Raw genomic sequence first — 17492 nt, forward strand, 5'->3', positions numbered from 1 at the left:
TGTCTTCACTTTTCGGTACCTTACAACAATTACAATCATAACTACGTTGTTAATAAATGCGGGCAAAGTTTACATATATTTATTTTTCAAACGTGCCTTTATATCTATGCAAACAATTTTGTTCTTGCACAGATCAGCCAGATGTAGCAAACAAAACTCCCACCTCCCCTCTAGGGAACTCCTGTGTAGATGCGACGCATAGGCGGAGCGGCGAATGGACCGCGTTTTATCGCGCGCATAACGTTGAGGGAACTGTGTAAGCCGGTCCCAGTCGATGACGACGTTGGCGTACTTGTAAAGCGGCGTGGACTCTAGGTGTTCGAGCCAAGCGTGGATGTTGCTTCGCCGGAGAATGGCACACCGGTTATATGCGCAGCGCGCCCGAAGGAGAAGAAACCGCGGAAGAGAGAGTACTGCACCTGCGCCGGCCCCAGCGCGTCTGCCGCGGCTATGACGCAACGTGGCGCGGCTATGACGCAACACAATCCAACACAATCCACTTTAATCCAATCTAATCCAAATCCAATCCAATCCAACCCAAGTCAAGCCAATCCAATCCAATCCAAGTCAATCCAATCGAATCCAACGCAATGCCCCTCGCGAGAGAGTGTTCGCTATTGGAGAGAATAGCGGGTGAGCGGCAGAGAGCGCAGCTGGCACGGCGAGGAGAATGGGAAAGGGGTGGACAACGCCGACGACGACGACGACGACGGCGGAGGGACAAGGTGAGTGAATCAGGTGCGCTGCATCTAAAATACGCAGGCTTTTGTACAATTACCCGCAAGACGGGACTCTCATACGCCACCTTCCTCATCTGGAGTTTCTTCTAAAGACGATAGTCTTTCTTCGGCTACTTAACCCCAGAAATTTTGGTATGTCTGTCCGTGACTCAATTCAGCCAGCCGGCCAAAGTAAAGCTGATATTGCGCAATAGTCTTATATACTCACAACCAAATGTACACGCCTAAGCCCGGTTAATGTGTTCATACTTCTTAATTTTGTTGAATAAGTACAAGACATTCCGCAAATATAAGACAGGAACTTAGTACACAAGAGATATGTACAGTGTTGCTTTATAAAAAAATTCTTGGATGCTTGGTTTTTCGATAGGAAATCATAATCTACATCTACGGAAGAAAACCACCGCCTCCTGGCGGCATATGAAAAATCACGCGGCAACAGCAACGAAAGGTTCCACTAGTTAGGTTGAAGGTTCTGCTTGGAACGCACGTGGAGCACTGCGACGCGGCTCTATGAACCTTGTAGTCGGCCGCCTCCATTCACGCGCGTCTCTGCCTTACTGCAGCGCTCGCATCGTGAAACCCGGCCTGTATCCGTAGAATGCGGTCAATTCAAATCGCCTTGAGCAAACCTTTAGTGTGTTTACCTTTGGATGAGAGCGACTGTACAGAAACGGCCTGAGAGGTGAGCGGGAAAGCAAAGGGGGGCAGTTTCTTGGCAAATGTCTACAAAGACTATCGTCTTTTGACGACATTTGCAACGAAAGGAGCTGATACGCGGCCAATGTTTGTGGGCCACACTGGCTGATTTAGTAGCAATATCGGTATACTTTTCCACTACTTTGAGATACTTCGTGGGAGCTTGTTTTTGGTCATATTGGTGTGCAATTTGTCTGTTTTTATCAAAAATTTATATTTATGCAATAATGACGAATAAATTTGCAGCCTGGCGAATCAGCTTTCCTATGCAGAGGCAGAACATTGCATGGCTGGTGATGGGTCTTATTTTCCTCAAATGCTTTCGCATGAGCATTTATAACCACTTTCTTAGCTTCATCTATGCCAGGTTTGGATACGGCAGTAGGATTCCTGCTGTTCACGTGACAGATCATATGAACACAAAAGCAAAAAAATACAAAAATATTAACCCAATATTGTGGCTGGTAATTACTTCTTTTGCTTCCTAAAATACCCCGTTCCAAAGATATACGAAGACGAACTTCAGAAGGAATACAGCTCCCTTTACTGTCTTAAAAGCGGCCACCTTCATATTTTATTGCTGTGCCTTTTTAACCCCCAGCTTGTTGATATTATGTGATGCACTGAGCACTTGTAATAAGTCATGTAGCCCTGGTTGAAAGTATTTGAAGACACCAGATCAAGCTACAAACCCTAATTTTAAATCACAGCAAAGTCTGCGCCTGCGTAAATATCCTTTTTCAGTAATGTAGGGACGCTGCTTATTACACTAATTCATTGCCGGAACCAAGATTGGGTGCACTGCATAAGACGTCAGCACGTGACTTGCTAATTTGTTTGGTTTGCTCATTCTGCAAAATTCCGGAGAAACAAAACATAGACCACAATACTAAAACACAGAGCAAGCGCTAATGCAAACAGGGATGTTTTGCTCAGAAACTGGTAGTACATAGTGCAGCTGATTGAGACGACTCCAACTGATTCACTTAAGGATAGCAAAGTATAGGAATTATCCAAGCGCGGTAGAATTAGCGAAGGTAGCAGCGTATTTAGATCCTTTTGGACTTTTGAAAAAAGTCACCTCTATCTCCATCTCCATTTCTTCTTGTGGCTGTACACCAGCGTTGCTTTCGCTGTCTACGCGTTCTTCTTTTCAGACATTGGTAGCCGCACTGTTTCGACAAAACCAAATTTGAAAGGTGGGTGGGTGAAAAGCTGCTGGCGCAATGGATCAAATCTGTACTAGCCAATATTCAGTAGGTTTTTCACTTTAGCTGCACCCATCTGACTGCATGGGAGCTATTTTACAGCTTGTATTAGTTTTTGATACAAATCCAAAATTTTACTAATACAATGGCTGGACATAATGATCTTAAGATGCTGTCATTGCCGAAGCGACATATATTCCCTTTATGCCATTGTTTTGAAACCAGTCGTTTTCATGCTACCGTTTAGCAATCTGCAGTCAGTTCAGGAATTTTGGCTACTCCTAAGTTGGCACGCCGCTCTAGAAGATTGTAGTGGGTTCACAGGGTGTCTCTCGCTGACGCACGTCTTGTCGATGCCGGCCGGTGGCGCAAGAGGGCTATTCTCCTGTGAACGTCACAGCTTGCCAGGCTGAACGGCTGTGGTTTTCGTACACGAGCATTGCAAAAATTCGTTAAATGACATTTTGGATATCGAAGACCTTGTTGAATTGGATGGGGCGTCGTAGTACGTTCGACTGTGGTTCTGTTCAAGGTTTAGTTGCCTATGCAGTCACGTGAGCCGTTTGGTTTGGTGTATGCGCAGCCGTAGAGGCTTCCCTGAGAATTGCTTTTTGTGCGTGGGTGCTGTAGGTCATTATCAGGAAACCTGAGCACAGTATGCTTTTACTCCTATTTGTACGCAGAACGATGATCATCCTGGGCCAGTTGCTACATCGATCATCCCTGCAAAACTTACGTTTATCACGCGCTGGTCAACACCACGCATCAAATCAAATGTCACGGGCTGGTCAACAAACTACCTGCGTAGGGCGTTTGTGCCTGTATGTGTGCGCGTGCATGTGTTTGTATGTGTATGTGTGTGTGTCTGTGTCTCTCCGTGTGCAAAAATTGTGCATCTGTGTCGTCCAATGAGCCCGCGTACAGGAACTGTGCAATGAGTACAGGAACAACATAAAAACTGCCTAAGCGCATATTCGCAATATATTTTCTATCTAGGGCTCCTTGAGACACAGTGCCTATTTTGATATTTTCAATGACAATGCACGGGTACCTTTCTTCATAAATTAAAGTCTTCCCTTATACCTAAACAAATCAACTACACAGGTTTATTATGCGGTGATTGAAAACCAAACCAGCAGTGATGATATTAAACTTTACGGAGGTATTCGCAGCTGATACACTGTCCATGGGTAAACAAAAGGATCGGTGAATTAAACTCAAAATTTGGTGCAAGGAATCGAAATGCATTGACTTAAACTCTGATTCATCTGAAGAAATAACGCTCTTGCCATGCTGCTAACCGATGTTTTCTATTTTTCAGAGGCAGTTGTTGTAGTACGTGCCTTCTGTCCATGGAATTTTTTTTTTTTTGTTAAGAAGGCTGGGCTGTAGTCTCGGGCATTCAGTGCTCCAACACAAAGTTCGAATGCTTCAACGCTTGGTAACAGACTTTCTGCTTCTGCTTGAGATCTCGGGAAGCATTCATCGGCCAGTGGCCCTCTCAGGTACACCTTACAGTGGGCATCAGGTGGCTTGTCGCCGACGAGCATCACAACCTTTTCCGAACTGGCAACCGCATCCTGCTCGAAAACCGAGGTGCAATGCCGTGCACCATGAGAAGTGGGGACGTAAAGGGTATGCACGTATTTGGAAACAGTTTTGAGGTGCAATAAGAATACCAAATGATACGGCGCCTCCTCGAATCCAGCTGGTGCTTGACTTGTTTCGTCGACAGAATGAGCGCTGGCTCTAGCGGTGGACGGCCCTGACGGAACTGAGTCTATCGTCTTACAACTCTTCACACTGGTCGTCGTTGCTTCACTTTCGAGAAATTCTACTCTTCGTTCCTGACTTTTTTTTTGGGAGGGGGGTTGCCAGGTAGGCGGGAGCATTCGGAAGCATAGTGAGAACGGCATCGTCTGATCGTTTCGGTTTACCTCGCGGAATAGCAAACCTATGAACCATTGTTTACATGTAGGTTTACATACCTTCATGTAGGTTTACATTGTTTACATACCTTCGCTCGAAATGCAGTTCTCATACTGTGAAGGAGTCGTCCAAATCTTTACCCGCACTTTGCAAGGCATTTCTTCCCCAACTATTTCCTTCTTTCTTCGTCTGGCGGGACATTGAACGGACATGTCTTCGGCGCATATTTTACGCGGCTGTAATACTTAGACTACTGCACCGGCCCGGCCTGACCCGATGGCTCGGTCCAGCCCGTGGCCCTGGCCGGGCGGGGCCCCCAAAGCGTTTTTTTCGGTGCGCCCGGATCTTTCCCGGGCTCAATGCCGCGGGTCAAGCTGGAGTCAAGCTGGAAGCCGTGGGACCGGGCTCGGGGGCCAATTTATAGGCATGGCAGCAATTATTTCACACGTAAAGGGTAGAAAAGGGCATTAAAAGGAACATTTTTGGCTTATTTACACGTGCTTCTTCATGCTATACAGTCAAAACTTGATCTAACGAAAGCGGATCTTATGATGTTACCGATTTAAGGAACAAACGCGGATTCCCCCTTTGTTATCTATACGGCTCAATGCATTTATGAGCTCGAACTAAGGAAATGGATTCAGCGTCACTCCCAAATTAATGAAGTGTGTCGAGCCAAAGTGTGTCGAGTCGAAAAGTGCGTCGAGTCGAAAACAGAGCAATTTCTAATGTGTTTCGTGAGAACACCAGATTATTTCGCCATGGCAGTAAAATAGAGGCACCATGTTTAGTTTTTTCAGAGCTCTACCAGGTACGCTCAGCAGTCCCGTGGCCGCAGACTATGGCCCACCGGCTAGCACGCTTTCTACAATCTTGAAGGGAAAGGACGCCATCATTCGTGCCACTTCGTCTGGAATTGCATCGAAGAAAATTACTTCCGAGACCACATCGCAAGAAACGTTGTATGAAGTCCTGTTTACGTTGTTGCAGGAAATGAGAGCCAAGGATGTCGCACTCAGCGGGAAAGTGGTACAACCTAAACCGCTGTTTTCCGCGCGTCTGGTGGGGTGCCGCAATTTTATGGCAAGCCCAGGGTGGCTTGCCCTTTTAGCAGCTTGATAAATTATCTGCAGGGAAGCGTCACGGCAGCCGCAATTACGATGTCATGGTAGATGCTAGCATGCGCCTTCTTCTAGACATCGAATTTATGTAATCAACTGCTTGTAAAATGACAGTCTCCATTTTACGAAGTTCTCGATTTAACTAAATATTTCCCTGTACCCGGTGACTTTGTTGGATCGGGGTGTAACTGTAGTTGTAAGCGTTGTTTCAAAAACATGTTTTTCTTGGTCGGGAAGTCACTATAGTGTACTTTATTTACAGTTTATTAAATCCTTCAATATTTAGTATTCTGTAGGCATAACAAACCAAAGTTGCGCTTGCAAGTATTGCCGTAGCAAAAGAAAAGGTTATTTCAGACAACCTGGTGCTCTACATTTTTATCTACGTCCACGTATGTTTTACATATCGCACCCCTCGAAAGGCGGCTGCCATGGACGAGAAGCGAATTGGTGTGCTAGAGAAGGACCAACTCTAAAAAACCAAATCCACGTAAAACACTTCAATGCACGTACGTACTCGTGAATTTAATAGCGGCACCAAAAATGTTAGCATAACAATCTTTTTTGCACAGAGAACTGCGTTACGTCGAACAATCTGGTCATCAAAGGTGATAGTGTCTCCTGCGTAAGAGGTGCCAGCTATTATTACGCCGATGTGACGTGAATTTATCTGGCGTAAGAATACGAGTTATTATTAGGCCAATGTAGTGTGAACTTAAGAAGCTGTCACGTGCAGAAGGTGGACTACGTGCACGACTTAACCCTAAGGAGAAGCAGTTTAACGACGATGGACTGCAAATTACTACACGGGTTAAAAATGTCCTTTTTTGCTGCGAATGGCCGAGCGACTCGAGTCCGAGAAGGCAGGATAGGCAGAGAGGCTGGAGGAGCCAGGAAGAGCCGTCAAGAGGATTATACTGTAGCGCCTCTAGCGGCTCCGCCGCCGCCGTCAACATCAGCGGTGGCAGCGCGCGGCATGGGAATAGCGCGGCGGTGAATCCACTACAACCTTCTAGAGAACTGCAGTCGTACTGAGCAATGGATGCCCATTTTAGTACGCAGACTATTGGAGGCCGCCTCCGGACTGAGCCGCGTTGTCGGTGTAATCGAGTGACTGATGGCACTTGAAAGAACAAGCTAGTGCTAAAAGTACGCAAATTAGGACAGTGTCGCGAAATTGGATGGGGAGCGCGTTTCGCCGTGGAAGCGCAAGCCAGCGCTCTCCGAAAGTGTGCGGTGGGGAAGATTAGAGGGCAGTATTCTGTGCCCACACGAGGCTCCCGACGCCGCCACATATGGCAAAAACGGGAGGGCGGTGTGCGCGTTACTACGATGTGCGTTCGCTTAAGACGCAGTGCCAGGTCCCTACCTGAGACTCACGTCGCGCCGCCGACTGCACAGGCTCATCATCACTGCTGTCGAGAAAACCCACAGTGAGTGCTGCCATTGCGCACTGCTGCTTTGGCCAAATGTTGGATTGGGATTATCGTAATCGCCAGGCAATTTTTTTTAGTTCAACGTTATTCCCCTCAGTGTCACCTTCGATTTGATCATATGCAAACCTATGGTGATCAGTTTTATTCAATACTTCATTTTACACTCACCAAGGACACGTCCAATTATACCTACAAGGCAGTTTGTTATTCTGTCACACCCATTTCCTCTCATCGAAGACTTCAATTTGATACCCCACATATTCTAGCGGCATAATCTTCAAATTTCTCTCCACCTATTTTTCATGTGCCTGCTTCATTATTTTAACCAAGAAAATTTTTTCTTCAACGTGATTTCCCGCATCAGGACCTTTATTTTGATACCGGAACGACCTAGCGGCATAACCATGAAAGTTAACCCGATGCATGACTCACCATAGTTGGGTGATGATTGAAAGGAACAAATATCTTATTTATACATACGTGATTTGCTTAAACGGGACATTAATAGATTCCGCGCACACCGAAGCAGCATAACTCTGAGAGGGAACGACATCGATGAGTCACCATGAGTGTGTTATGTTTATATCCACGAAGCAAATTTAAACAGCTAAGTTAAAGTGGAAGCCGGAAGTTTGCTGTTGCAACGAAAAATACGAAGAAAAAGAGGAGCACTTGCAAGCGCGTGCCTCGCGCTGACCACAAAGCGTTTCCGGCACATGTAGGGGCTTTAGCAAAAAAAGTCACATAAGGGAGTCGCTGTTTGTGCGACTCTTTTCGGCTACGCTCGGGGCACAAATGTGTGAGATACGGGGGACTGATACGAGGAGCGAACAAAAAAAATGATGCCACTCTTATCAGCAGCAGTAGGTGTGACTTCGAGAGTTCAGTGTCCCCCCCCCGCGGAGGCGTCGTGTTGTCGATGTGCAAGCGGGGTGAAATTTTTTTTACTTGCCTGCGGGCTCCGCAGGCCAGCCGTCTTTGTGCTGTCGCCGTTAGTTTGGTGTTTCGTAGCTACGTGGTATCCCTGGTCGGTGTCGCGGCCATATTATGGCGTTTTATGCTGTGCTCTACGTGAGTGCAGCATCCGCGAAAATGGAAACAATACGGACGCAGCTGCAGCGACAGATGAAGTGTGTCTGATGGAAGTAAGGGCATTATCCACCGCGACGAGCGATTTTCCCTCGTGAAGATACTCCGTACGCAATTTCTGTTAAAAACGCTCAAGTGTATAGGATATGGTTGCTCAAATCATATGCGTACAGTCGAGTCAGGAACGTCCAACCGCATTTCTGCGTAGTTTGCAGTATTTCGACGTCGTAAGCACACGAACGGAGCAGAATGTCCGTTGGCGCAAGCCACCGCTGAGGGTTAACCAAAGTTAAAATGGCGACCATGAATGCGCTAGCCGCTGCACGTCCGACGCGGATGGAAAGTTTGCTTTACCTTCTGTAGCGCTTTTATTTATCCCCAAACTATGAAGTGTATACAAATTTTGATGAGTGTCTCGAGGTGACAGTGACGAAATGTCAACATGCAAACCAAAGCGTAGGTGTTCGAACGCGGCTGACTTCGGCTCCCAAGCAGCAGCAAGTTACGTATCAATGCACGACGCATATATATATTGGTAGAAGAGAATTTCGCGCTTAGCAATGCTACTGATGCCAAAATTAGAGAGACACAAAATACTTGTCGCCCGTGCACGCCGCTACGCAGTTTCCAGGATGGGTAAGAAGGGGAGTGGAGCGTGCAGACTCTTTTGTCAGTCTTGATGGGGCAGAAGGTGGGCACAGCTGAAATGCCGGCAGTCTACAACGCCAAAGAAGGCATAGGGGAATGGCTAGATTATTTTTTTACCGTTCGTGACGTTACATTATTATTTTTTAATAATTACGTGAGAAAGAAAGAAAGAAGAAAAGACTGCAGGCATTTTTTTCTGTATTTTCCTAATGAGCCCCTCATTTCCAAATCCCATTATCGTGCGAAAGCTTAGCGAGGGCATCGGTTCTGGCAGCCATGATGCCAAGGTAGCATAAGAGGGTTTCCCGTCAGTTACCCGCTTATGACCTTCTTTTCAGGCCCCGGGGGCTTGAAAAGAAGGTCCCCTTCTCCCCGTCTAGTCTGAGCGGCGCTGGCTACCACCCTCAAGCGTCAGATACAGTTGTAGTAAATATAAATACCCCAGAAAGTTAAGGAGAACACAGTCGCCCAGATAGCCGAATTGGTAAGGCATTCGAGATCTAATCGAAAGGCGTGGGTTCGGTCCCCACTCTGGGCGCGTATTTTTCTTTCTTTCTTTCCCACGTAATTATTAAAAAATAATAATGTAACGTCACTAACGGTAAAAAAATAATCTAGCCATTCCCCTATGCCTTCTTTGGCGTTGTAGACTGCCGGCATTTCTTTCTGTATTTTCCTTACGAGCCCCTCATTTCCAAACCCCATTGTCGTGCGAAAGCTTAGCGAGGGCCTCGGTTCTGGCAGCCATGATGCCAAGGTAGCATTAGAGGGTTTCCCGTCAGTTACCCGCTTATGACAGGCTGAAGACGTTCGCGTAACGCCCCGGGGCTTGAAAAGAAGGTGCCCTTCTCCCCGTCTAGTCTGAGCGGCACTGGCTACCACCCTCAAGCGTCAGATACAGTTGTAGTATATATAAATACCCCAGAAAGTGAAGGAGAACACATTCGCCCAGATAGCCGAATTGGTAAGGCATTCGACATCTAATCGAAAGGTGTGGGTTCGGTCCCCACTCTGGGCGCGTGTTTTTCTTTCTTTCTTTCTCACGTAATTATTAAAAAATAATAATGTAATGTCATAACGGTAAAAAAACAATCTAGCTATTCCCCTATGCCTTCTTTGGCGTTGTAGACTGCCGGCATTTTGTGTATTATTTTCCTAACGAGCCCCTCATTTCCAACCCCCCCCCCCCCACACACACATATATATATATATATATATATATATATATAAGGATGGTGCCCGATCGACACCATCCTGCCGTACGAACCAGACGGATCTGTATGAAACCCGTTTCGTAGGCATCTCAGCACGCCGCAGTGTTTCGCCAGCTCACCCGTGACCTGACTTCGGAGGAACTATCCTGCCCGCAGTAGCGTCACGACTCTGGAACACCACCAGTTGTGTTTGCTGCCGGTTCTCTTATCTAGCTGTCGACACCATCAACTGTTCGTGGTCTTGCTCAGAATCTGCTCTCTAAGTATCATAGTCCTTACCGGGTAATCGAGCGTACGTCCCCAGTGAACTACGTAGTTGAAATGCTCACGTTGTCCACGGGCCTTCGTTGTTGTGGTTGCGAAAATGTGCACGTTTACCGTCTCAACACTTACCATGAACCGATGGTTTCATCTTGCCCTTAAGTTGCCAGGATGGCTCCTTTTTTCAACGGGTATTTATTGTATCGCGAAAGATCCGCCCTTTTACGTATGCTTTTGAACACTGCAAAGGACGAGCTATGTCCCGTGTGGGTATGCTACGATATATGTCCATACGCAGTTACCGGGTATGCTGCGCTTGAGCATTGTGAAGCGACAAGGACCCAGCATTGGGCTTGCTTAGAAGACGCGACGATCTCGGAGAGGTGGCGGCACCCGGACCATAGCTCCGGCTACTCCTCTCGGCGACTACCAGAGCACCATTGTATGAAACGTTACTAACCCCTGCAAATAAACACCTTTGCAATATATATGTAGATACATATATGGGTGTGTGTTTGTGTGTGTCACATGATATTATAATGGATAGGTTAAATTTTGCGCAGAATATAATTTAAATGCACTTTCAAAGAGGGACCGAGCAGCCAAAATTAGCCCAAAGAAGTAGCCTTACACAGAACGCATCAACATTAATAGTTCACGTGCGAGTTCTTTGATATCACTGCTAGAGCGCTTGCCGGTTTTGGCCCAATTTTGTTATTAGTCTATATCAGTGACGTTGCAACTGTTGTAAATCCCATGGGCAAGTGCGGTTGTTTGCCCACGATTTTCTTCTGTTTTGTCGTTTGAAAGGTATTTCGCATCAAAAACGACTAAATGATTATTTATATCGAATTTATCACTGGTGCGAAAAATGGCATATGCAAATCAATTTTGACAAATCTATTTGTATGATGGTCACGAATAAGAAAACTCCACTGATGTTTTCGTAGGCCGTTAATAATAATGTACTTACGCGTATCACAAAACTGACATATCTTGGTGCAAGGATCTCCAGTAATCTTAATTGCAATCAACATTTCCAAAATATTTATGGATCTTGCCAGTGCAGGCTGGGTTTGTTACGCCGTAAACTAAGGCATGCTGCTGCAGATATTAAACTGAAAGCTACACCACTTTTGTTCGGCCAAATCTAGAGTACGTTTGTATGATTGGGGGCCCACATCAGCAATACATAATAGATAAATTAGGACTAATTGAGCGAATGGTGGTTCGGTTGTTTTTTCCTGACAGCGAGAAAACACACTCGGTAACCACTATGATTGGCAGGGCTAGTCTGACTACATTGGCTGTGCGGAAAAAAATTGCATGCCGGAAATTTTTGTATCAACTTTATAACAATAAGCTGAACGTGACTCCTAGTTTGTACTCTAAGCCTCCTGAAAGAGTTTCGTCGCGAACTAATCACGCTTATGCCATTATGCCTCACGTGCCTAGAGTGTATGTCTTTAAGCACTCTTTCAGCGTCAAAACAATTGTGGACTGGAACAACTTAACATGTGTATTTCTATCAACAATATGGTGGACGCTTTCGTCAAAAGTTTGAATGCATCATTTGTGTGAACCTTGCATAGTATTCCCACCCTGTAACAGCCCGGAAGGGCTCACGCTATTCAAAATAAAAAAATAAAAAAAGACCATTCTTCACGACTGCTACTCGCATTGGTAATGCGAGAGTCTTTCAATGCTGTTCTTGTCACGAAAGTTCTCCATAACGCTATGGCGGAGCTTCATATGGGGACGAAAACTCTCGCGCGGTGGCGCTACGAGTCTGGTGAAGGCGGCTTAGACGGCGGCGGCCGTGTTTGCAGTGCGTTTGAGCGCGAGCTTGATGGTGTGTTTGTTGTGTGATATAGCTTTTTACACTCACCACGAAGGGCGAACTATGTGAAGTACCATGCCTCTGACGTGTTGCTATCTGGTTGCCGGTCGGGCTATCGGAGTATAACGGAAAAAGCTTCGCTCTTCTGCCTCCCAAGCGACCGCGAACAACGCGACAGGTGGAAGCGAGATATTCCACGACAGGAGACGGACGCTTTCAGCTTCGAGTCGAAGGCCGTTCGTGTGTGCGAGAAACATTTCGACCCCACAGACAATCTTTGAGCCGGTGTGTTCAGAATAAGTGGATAATGTGTGCTTCCGCAGCGCGAGACGCCTAAGCTCCACGTCGGTGCCATACCCCGATTTTTGAAAACGTGCCGGCGTATCTAACGAAGCCCAAGCCACGGTCGCGCTCACAACGATAAAATCCGCCTGCGAAACGTCGTCGCGTTTTGTCGCCGAACAACAATGGGACTGCAGCTACAGTGAGCTCCAACACAGCGACCTGTGATCCTGACTTAGCTAGAGATGATGGTAAGCCTCCATTTGCGTTGCCTTGTATTGTTGTTTCACTATGTTGATAGCCTGTATTGCCTGTGTGCTGCGTGATGTTCCATTATCAATATTTATCCATATTTCCTCGTTTGACAGGTGGGGCGATAAACAGTGGAGGCTCCACACAGGGAAATGTCTGCTCCATATCAGAGCTCCAAGCAGTAAAAGGCCAGCTTCGAAGCACTAAGCAGCAACTTCGTTTGTGCCAAGTGAATATTGGGAAATTGACAGTACAAGAGAATAGGAGCCGAATATCGCATCAGGACGTCCACAGGCTTTTGACCACTGGCTTATGAAAGCCAACGCGAGGTCTGCAACAGCTCCACGGTAAGTTGCAAATACTCCATCAAATACGTTACCTTGCCATTGGATAACCCCTTTGGCGTTTTAAAATGTTACGTCAAGCTGTAGCCTTCATTTATTCATCATGTGTTTGCATCTATTTTTCCACAACAGAATATTGTATTGAGGCTTACATGGGTTCAGCCGTTTTGTTTTGTGTAGTGTTCTTTGTATTTCGGGAAAATTGGCAGGTTTTTTTGGGCGAATATGTTGTTTGCAGATTTTATAACACGATTCCCTCATTATCTTTTGTTTTACATGGATAGTTTTTAACAAGCTCATAGTGGAAAAGAAATTTGCAATCCTTTCTCGGCGTGTACAAAAAGGAGTGGATTTACGACTGCCTGCTCCTAAAGATAAAAACCACATCAGTGTGCACTTTTCATCATGAAAATCAATTTCTGCCTCTTCCGAATCCTCGCACCCACTATGGCTACCTCAGAAATCTAAAAGCTGATTTTGGTTTCGACAACACTTTGTTCATGCTTCTGCGTGAAAAGCTAGAAGCTGTTCAAGAAAGAGAACGTCGAGGGAAGAAGCAGTACTCATTTCTGCAATTGCATCACATTCAGCAACGTCATTGAGACAAGATGTTAACCTACGCAAAACTTTCCAGAGGTGCTCATGTTCGATCAAGTGAGCGCCGGCAAAAGCGTTCACATTCGCGAGCCGGGCATGGCACTGTTGGGCAATCTCGATTTCGCCGAACACACACGACCAGGGGACCATGGCAAAAACGGCGACCACGTGCTGGTCTTTCGGTTTCAACATTTTCTGGGAGGGTAGTCGCAAACTGTGGGCACATTTTGTTCTTCCGGTGCTGCCCTAGCATCAATTGTTGCTCAGCTTCTTTGCAGTGCATTGTTCACCTGACAAACGCTTTGTTTTTGACACGGAGACGTGCGACAACTCAACATTAATCCAATCAGCCTTGAGATTTCTGAGTACGTCTTTTGGAATTTGTTTTAGCTATGGTTAGTACTGTAGTAGAAAAACAACTGTACTAGCAGGCTCTATGTGTTTACTTCGTTCGGACCCGAGGCTAGCCTTTGGCTATGGGTCCGCGCAGTGTTATGGGAATGTTTTCGTTACTTTTTGCTGAATAAAAGTGAATTGAATTGAATTGATTTCATTTTAAGGTTTTAACGGTGAGATTCACAACCTTCACACTCGTTTTGAACACCCGTGTGAGCCCTGAAAGCAAGTCCTCGTAGTAAAAGAACCACCGCACGTATTTAGGTGCATCAGGAACAACTTGCTGAAAGTTGTCAAGTTTTTGGTGAGTAAAACAGGGTGCATATGAATGCCATTCACCGGCACATAAATTATTCACTCTGAAACAAATTTGTCACTTGTCCTTATGTTGCAGCTGCCGCAACCGCAGAAAGTCTTTCACTGCCACTACAAGGACTAACTGGACATGAGGAGGAGCAGCCGGGGCTCCGAGCTGGAGCGAAGCTAATGAAAGCCCATATTTTCTGTAATGTGTTCCAAAAGGTGAGTGTAAAGTTGGTTGTCCAGGCACGTCATGCACGCAACTATGTTCTGTGCAAAGTGTATATCAAAAACATCGGCTAACACGTCTTGAAAAGTTAACTTAAAATATTTTTCCCACACATTTTGCAGCTGCTCAGTGAGAATACTGCTCCGACCATGGAGTTTTAAAGCGAGCAGGAAGACTGCAAGAAGTTCCATGTGTCGGCTGCAACATCCGAATTCACGAGAACATTGAACGAGCTGTTCGACTGCCTCAATTCTCGGAAGCCAGACCATGTTCGATTCAACGAATCGCAACACATTGCTGTGAGAATCTTACATGTGTTATGAAGTGCTCTTTGTGTACTATAGATGAAGCATAATTTTATTCACGGTGTTGAAGGACACCATTGCATGGCTGGACATCTGGGAGAAATAGATCCAGACGTTACCGAGGCAGAAGCAAGTCTGCTTTCTGAGTACGCAGACACGTGGAACCCTCAGACTGACATTGCATGGCTCCGTTGCACTGATTGAGAGCTTGCTGTCGTCTGGGGTTTATTACGTACTTGTTGGGAACTTTGAACAAGATCCTCTAGGGGTAAACATGATTACCTTTATGCGTATATATGTGCTATGAATATCTTATTTTCGCGCTAAATTGATCATTTCTTTCTAAAGGTTTTTTGGCATCGGCAGGCATGTTGCTGGTGACAGAGGGCAGCCAATTGTGTAGCATGTTTTGTAGATCTATTGGGTGCTCTCTATAAACAACCTGGTTCGGCCACCAAAACGGCCCTCGGTCGAGGGAGATGGACCCCAGCTGTTGCTCAAGCTCCAGGGCTCCTTTGACAAAAAAACCATCCTCCAGTCACGTAATGTGCCCCTTTTTTGTTGTTTACTTCCAGAAATTGCAAGTATGTTAGTCTTAGCTCTAGTTTCTTTTTTTTTCAGTAGCAGTTCCACTACACAAATGACCAAATATTCAACTGAAACATAATGTGTTATTTGCATATGTACATCTCAGCCTATACATTCAAATATTTGAAACTTGGAATGTATTTTTCAGGTTGACACGTTGGCGGTCTTCTTCGATGACGTTCTTGTGGAGCCGGGAGACGCAGCGAAGAATGCATCCGCGCCTGACGATACCCTCTCCACCAAAGAGTGCATTCTTGATTATCTTACCAGTTACGGGGTGAAGAAGTTTTCAACGATGAGCTGCACCCGACTACGTGGGAACATTGAAGAGCCATACACGAGAGCCAACTCACCTAATCCTTAAGAAGTCAAGAGGATTTCTGCAAGTGCCCTATTCCCAGCTTATCAGCCTGGAAGGACATGTTGAGGAACTGTGTGTGGACACAGTTGCATGTGCAGATGTGAATGCGAACGTTGTCGACCAAGTTTTGCTGGACAGGCACACTGCCTCTCGTAGGCTGTAGGTTTCACTATGTGGGTACCACAGCAGAGGTTGTTCATTTTTTCTTGATGTGCCGCCTGCACTTCTACACCAGAGAAAAAAAGCTGACGCGAGCAACGCGGCGAGCAAACTTCTCAGCAAATGGTGGAAATAAGCCTAGTGTATAGCAGGTGCTCTGGTTGTCATGCAATATGTAAAGCCCAACTGTTGTGTTTGGTGTAAGCAAGTAATACATATTTGTATGATATTGTTTATTTCTCTGCATCCACCATGCTGTTTCCATAAACTTGTGCGAATAAACACTTGTACCACACAGCTGCGGCGCCTTTTCTAGTCGTTTGCATGCGCTTGGCAGCTGCCTGTCACGATGAGCCAGCGGTCAGACATCTTCCTGCCAGGTGTGGCGAAATCAAAATCCACGGTGGCGAAATTTTCATTATCCAATCAGATATTTTGAATTTGGAAAGCGGAGCGTGGGTATCGTTGCCTGCGTGTATTTTTTAAGTTGCCCGCCGCGCTTGCCCAAGAGCTAAGGCGGTGTGCTGACAAGCCCAAGTACGCGGGTTCCCTGCCGCTTTTTTGATAGAGGCGAAAAGAGAAAACGCCTGTGTGTTCGAGATTTCAGCGCATGTTAAAGGTACCTGAGTGGTTAAAATTAATACGCAGCGCTACACTAAGGCTTGCGCCCTATTGCCTGTGTAGCGTCGGCACGTTAAACCTCATAATCAATCAATGAATGTTTTTTAACTTGCCGTGTGGGTGCGAGGAGTGTGTCAGGCACGGAGCGGGCCTTTTTATCTGTTGACACCACATACCTATGACGACAACCGAGAAATTCGCTCAAGGCTGTAGCATATACTACTACCCCCTCCGTGCGCCCCTTATGCTGCTTCCATTTCGTGAGCGTTTTTTTCTTGCTGTCCACGCTCACTTACCGAATCTATATTATTTTGTTACAATACTATAAAAATCGCACAGACACAGCGCTAAGCCAACGTGATGTACCTTAGCATACCTATTTGCTCAGCGCACCATATCGCCCAGTGCTGAATACCGATTTATTTCTGGCGCTAGATAACTCAAATCATGCAGGCGGCTACAAAGGCTGGTCAAAAATTGAGAACGCCAGATGTCGCCTTATGAAAGAGAGAACGTAGCGGTGCCTGCCACAATGAACGAACACTGCAACATATACGCCTGAGTAACACCAGTGGTCTTGCCTCTATTTCACAGCTAAGCTACGCGACAACAACTGACTCAAAAACATGCACACTTCGGTCGCGTTTTTACAGGTGGAAATGAAGAGAAGATGAAAGTAGGCGCGTTGCTGACGGAGAAAATCCAGCCATTAAGCGTCGTCGGCCGCCGGCTAAGCTTTCCCGTTAACAGAGGCGATCCTAGCGGCAGCTTTCGTCCCTGAATAAAACTTCGGCCGGCGTTTCGTTACCAGAAAGCATTGAAGAATTCCGATAATGCTTAAAGTCACGACCAAAACGCGAATTTGCAGTAGGC

The 17492-nt window shown here is 46.1% G+C and overlaps 1 non-coding gene and 2 pseudogenes across 1 annotated transcript; all 3 read left to right on the plus strand.

The window, feature by feature from the left end:
* The first annotated feature begins 9816 nt into the window (after positions 1-9816).
* Trnar-ucu (transfer RNA arginine (anticodon UCU)) lies at positions 9817-9888 on the plus strand. Its single transcript has one exon. It is a non-coding gene; the product is annotated as a tRNA-Arg (tRNA).
* A 2372-nt stretch (positions 9889-12260) lies between these two features.
* LOC144149788 (uncharacterized) lies at positions 12261-13070 on the plus strand (annotated as a pseudogene).
* A 1664-nt stretch (positions 13071-14734) lies between these two features.
* LOC144149725 (uncharacterized) lies at positions 14735-16147 on the plus strand (annotated as a pseudogene).
* Positions 16148-17492: the final 1345 nt, after the last annotated feature.

The sequence above is a fragment of the Haemaphysalis longicornis genome, unplaced genomic scaffold (genome assembly GCF_048455015.1).
Source record: "Haemaphysalis longicornis isolate Haplotype H1 unplaced genomic scaffold, Haemaphysalis longicornis Haplotype H1 scaffold_8, whole genome shotgun sequence".
NCBI lineage: Eukaryota > Metazoa > Arthropoda > Arachnida > Ixodida > Ixodidae > Haemaphysalis > Haemaphysalis longicornis.